Source organism: Cupressus sempervirens, chromosome 4, assembly GCF_028749045.1.
Source record: "Cupressus sempervirens isolate cs-2001-9-10 chromosome 4, ASM2874904v1, whole genome shotgun sequence".
Lineage (NCBI taxonomy): Eukaryota > Viridiplantae > Streptophyta > Pinopsida > Cupressales > Cupressaceae > Cupressus > Cupressus sempervirens.
In genome coordinates this window covers 89547132-89553234 of record NC_143121.1, presented here as the reverse complement: position 1 = coordinate 89553234, position 6103 = coordinate 89547132, and positions in this window count along the sequence as shown.

The window sequence follows — 6103 nt, the reverse complement described above, 5'->3', positions numbered from 1 at the left end:
GTATATTTCAGGTGTTAATTTTTAAGTGTATCAACCTATGGGAGTTCATTAATTATAAGATCTGTGTAAACCCTTCTACTTGCTCCATTTCTCATCCATCAAGTTTACATCAAAGCATCCACGAGTTAAATCACTTATGCTCAAACATTCAAGTTCTCAAGCATTCTTCAAGCATTCAAGGTATTCACATAATATTTCCATTGAAGATAAAAACCCATGCATTCAAGATATTGAATGAGTTTATGCAATATCTATCATTCCAACACTGAAGATCTCCCATTATATATTTAGGATCCTTTGTGGCATCTTCTATATTCATCCTCTCGAGATCTACATTCTTAAGGCAGATTTCAAGCACATTTATTTGTGAAGGTTTTGGTTTCACTTTGATTTCCTTTTTGGGGAAGTTGAGTCAAAGCTATTACATCTACATACTTGATTACATTTTAAATTCAAGAGCATATTCATAGATTTACATTACTTTCATGATAGATCTATCACTATTACTTGCTAGCATTTTATTTCAATTATTTCAATTCAAGGTGAATTCCTAAACTGGGGTTTGACCAAGGAACCCCACCTCCCCCACTTCCCCAATAAAGAAAATAATCTCTTTGTTTTGCAGGCTTTGGATCTCAAATTGGTGCACACATTTATAATTAGGATACCATTTTTGAGTTTCTTTAGAACTACAAAATCAAAATCAATGTTGCATACAATCATTTAGGGGCTCACTACACTCGTGATGATCCATTATTTCACCCCTGATGATCTATTATTTTTCCCTTGATGATCTATTTCACCCCTAATTATCCAAGTTGCCCTTGACAAATTGCTGAACAATTTTTGATATTTTTCTATAGCACCATTTTTAGTTCAAACCATAGTAATCAACCCTTTTGGAGGCCTTTTGACAACCAATTTTTAGGTTTTTATTTCATAAGGTATATCATTTTCCTCTCTTTCATTTCTATATTCTTCATCATTTTGTCATATCTTTGTATCTCATCTCTATATAACATATCTTCTTACTTAAACCCTCTTAAGGTGGAGGTGAGAGGAAAATAAATCCTAGTTGTTTATCCCTTTTGCATTGATACTCCCTTTTATATCAATCAACCCTAATCTAAGGGGTGGATCTTGGTCCTCCCCCTTTATTTATGTAGGGATGGATTGTTTCCATTTTCCCACCCTACAGTGATCAATTAATATGTTTTTCAAAATTGTGAAATATATGTTTTACATTGAAGTTACCCCTCATACTTAGGGATCGATAATAAGTTTAGAATAGAATGAACTTTTGGTGTTTTATATGGAAATTTAAGATCTTTAGTAAGAGGAAAGAAAAGAATAGACTGCATAGATTTAATATCTATGAGAATAATCTTTGATTATTGAAATCCTCTAACATTCTATAAATATGTGGTAACAACATATGAGCCATTAAATATACACTATAATGAAAAAATAATCTTAAAATATGAACTTGAGTCATTAAAGTGATTAAAATGGAAAAATATTCTTAAAATCTAAACTAATTTTACATGAAAAAACCAAATATTTATACATTCACTTTTAGACAATAGGTCACATATATTTAAAAATGATAATTAAACCATCATTTTTACCACCACTACTACAACCTTAATTGCTAGATACATGTCCACAATCATATTTATACAAAACCATGACATATTCACATCACCCAAAATTGTTTAGAAACCAAGTTTGGAAGCCATTAAAACAAAAAAATCTATTTTTTTCAATATATGAAAAAATTAAACCATTAAATATTCTCTCATCCTCTTTTTTTATATAGATCATAAATTGGAACTACGCAGAATAATGACTATATTTATAACAACCCTAATTGAAATACATATAGCCATGTGTTATTTCCAAACCACTGTGATTGAGATCCACATTATCACATAGAGTTAGTAGGAGTATCTCTAGGGTGAAACAAGGGACTCAGATTAAAATCACTCTAGAACAAAAATGAAAAATAAAGTGGAGGAGGAACAAAAATCATATAAATCTTGATCGCTATATGGAATTATATAAATATTTTCCTAATTAAAATACATTTTTGTCTGGAAGATACCAATCTTAGATTTTTTAGTCACTCTTTCCCTATAGGATTTTTTACTTTCTAAACCTTTTGTAGAGTCTAAACTCATTGTAGCATAGAAGCTTGTATGGCCATGCCACTCATGTCAAAAGTCAACAAATGGGATCCAAGTATATTTATAGGGAGTTCAAATGGTATTTTTGAGGAAGAGGAGATCATTTTTTTATTAATCTCCATGCAATCATAATCACAAATAAAAACATTGTGACTTCCTTTCATGATTTGTGAGACTTCTAGTGGCTCTACAAGTTCCGTCAGTTCTCCATCCTCCATTAACTAAAGCACATGACATCTCAAATATTGGTTTCTTGTTAGGATTAATGAGACAAAAATAATAATTATATGAAAATATTTCCAATATTAAAAAATAATAAAGCACATGAAATAGAATACATGATAGAAAGATATATTGTGGTTCACTCAATCCTTGGGCTACGTCCACCAACAACAAGTCCAATATTCTTATTATCTAGTGATTACAAGCTCATAAATATGTGTAATCCCTTACAACTCAATAATCTTGAAATAAAATACAATCTCATCATACATTATGAAAACCCTAACCCTAAGCTATTTTATGCAAGGTTTTTGCTGCTTACAAAATTGGGGCTAGAATAATTCATCCAATAGAAAAATGGACCCTGCAAGGGGCATTGTCCTCAAACCCCAATAGAAATAATCTAGGGGGAAACCACATCGAGTAAAGTGGGAAAAATTAACCTCTGAGTCTAATTAGGCTCCACATCACAACAATCTCCCACTTGGAGACTGATCAGACTCCATAACCCTAACCTCCCACCTAGAGACTAATCAAAACATTGTTAAACTTGTAGCTCCCACTAGAATGAAAAACCACCTTGGACTCTACAATTCTTTTATTTTGTTCAGTCTAGAAGGCCAACCAAATATTAAGAGAGTTAAAATTCTCCTTTCCCACTTCCTTTATAACCATATCTATTGGATTATCATTTGTATGTATATTTTCTAGCTTCAATTGTCCATCATTCAAAACTAATTGAATGAAATGATATCATAACTACATGTGTTTTGTCTTTGAATGTAGATAAAAATTGTTTGCAAGATGAATGATACTTTGGCTATCGGTAAGCAAATAATTATCCAAGGGTGCCCCAACTCTTTCAAGAAGAATTGAATCTATATCATCTCCTTATTTACCTCTGTACCAACAAAATACTCTACCTCTACAGTGGATAAAGAGATCATCTTCTATAATTGATAAATCCAACTCACTATTATCTCACCAATAGTAAATACATGTCCTATAGTACTTCACATTGTATCTAGATCACCTACCAAATCTTAGTAAAATAGCCTTGTAAATTAGTAGTAGAGCCCTCAAAATGTAAACATTTACTAGATGGTCCCCTCAAATATATAAGAATCCATTTGATTGCATTATAATACTTAATCCCTAGATGAATCATATACATTCTAAAAACTCTCACTACATGTGCAATATATGGCCTAGTACATACCATGGCATAAATTAATCTCCCTACGAGTGAAACATAATGTAACTTGGACATCTTATCCTCCTCTTATTATTTCTTTGACACATCTCCTTAGTCAATTTTAAATGACTAGGAAAAGGTGTGCTAACAGCTTTGATATCCTCCATATAAAAATATTGCAACACCTTCTCAATATAATTGGCCTGAGATAATGTCAATTTTATATTCTTCCTATATTTGTAAATTTTCATATCAAGGATTTTTTTTTCTTCCCCCAAACCCTTCATAGAAAATGAATGTGGTAACTATTATTTCAACCCCTTGATGTGACCCATGTTAGACCTAGCTACAAGCATATCATCAACATATAAATACAAAATAATGTAGCTATCATCATCCAAATTATTAAAGTAAACACAATGGTCTAAATGATACCTAGTATATTAATGCTCATGCAATAAACTATCAAATAAAAGATACCATTGCCGAGGTGCTTACTTCAAGTCATATAAACTTTTCTTCAATCTGTACACTAAGTTCTCCTTACCTTTGACCTCAAATCCCCATGGCTATGCCATATATATTTCTTCATACAAATCAACATGCATAAAATTTGATTTAAAATCAAGATGCTCCAAATGAAAAACTTTATTTGCCACAATACTTAAAATAGTATGAATAGAAGTCATTTTAACAACTAGAAATAATGACCTTTTTTTGTGGAAATCCTTTTACAACTAACCTCAATTTAAATATTTTCTTACCTCCATACTTTTCTTTTATCCTATAAACTCATTTATTCTATAAATCCCTTTTACCTCTAGGAAACTTACATAAATCTCATGTTTTATTTTTCAGCAAGGAGTCTATTTCATCTGTCATTGCAGAATCCCATTGAAGCTTTGTATCCACCTACACAACTTCATCATAAGATTCAAGTTCACCAACATATGTTAATAAAATAGAATAAAAAGGGGGAGAAAATATTTTTGGAGTTCTACTTAGCCTTGTAGACCATCTAAGATTTACTAGGGTTTGTGGTATTTATTGTTTCTATTGTTCGAAAGCATGAGGATCTACTGGAAAATCATTCTTTTGAGTATCTTCCAGCACTACATTATCATTTTCTTTTTGCTCATCTTGTTGGAATAGATATTTGTACAACACTTTCTGATTGAATATGACATAACTTCTTAAAATTTTATTATTTTCAAAATCCAAAAGCCAATAACAATAGTCATCAATTCCATATCCAACAACCACACATTTATTTGACTTATCTTCCAACTTGGTTCTATTTTTAGAATCTATATGTGCAAATGCTTCACAACCAAAAAATTTGAGAAAATAATAACTCACCTTCTTACAAGTCCATGTTTCCTCTAGAATACCACAACCCAAAAGAGTAGAGGGACCTCTATTAATAAAATATTCAACAATTTTTACAACCTCTACCCACATGTTTAAGGATAGCCCATCATGCATCCTCATGCTTCTTGCATGCTCCATTATAGCCATGTTGCATTCAACCACTCCATTTTCCTATGGAGTCTTTGGAATAGTTTCTTGCCTATGAATATCATGAGTAGAGCAATAATATTCAAACTCATTGTTGCAATAATCACCACCATTATCATATTTGAGATATTTTAGCCTTTTAGTAGTCTCATTTTCAACCAAGCATTTCCATTTCTTAAAAGTTATAAATTATACATCAGATTTATGTCTAAAGAAATAAACCTACACTTTTAAAGTTGCATCATCAATAAATACAACATAATAATGATAGCAACCAAGGTAAGATACCTGAGCTGGTCCCCATACATCTGTATGCACAAGCACCAATTTCTCATTTTTTTTTCCCTTCCCACTCTTCACAAAACTTACTCTCTTTTATTTTTGATACACACAACTTTCACAAAAATCCATATTGAAACATTTTAGACTTGGTTAAACTTTCTTTGAATGAAGTAATTTCACACCTTTCTCACTCATGTGCCCAAGTCTTATGTGCCATAATTCTATTTCAGAATCTACAATAATTGTTTATTCTCTCTGCTCAACCACAACAACTATTCCTGAACATTCTATTTTCTCTGAAACAATTAAAGTAGGAGGAACAATATGACTTGTATGAAGATATAATTTTCCTACTTTCACACCTTTTTATACTACTAAGGAAACTTTTAAAACCTTCTAATTTTATCATTAAAAGTAACTGTGAAACCCTCATCACCCAATTGCCCTATAGAAATTAGATTCCTACTCTACCTTGGAACATTTCGTACCTCTTGTAGTAGCCAATGATTCCCATTCTACAATTTAATCTTAATTTTTCTCTTTGTAACAATTTACCAAGGTTCATCACCTACTAAATAAACAAGGCCAAAATTATATTGGACATAATTAAGAAAATAACTTGTATGTGGAGTAGCATGAAATGAAGCTCCTACATCTAAAATCCATGAATCATCAATATTTTCAATGCATCGAGGGTGTA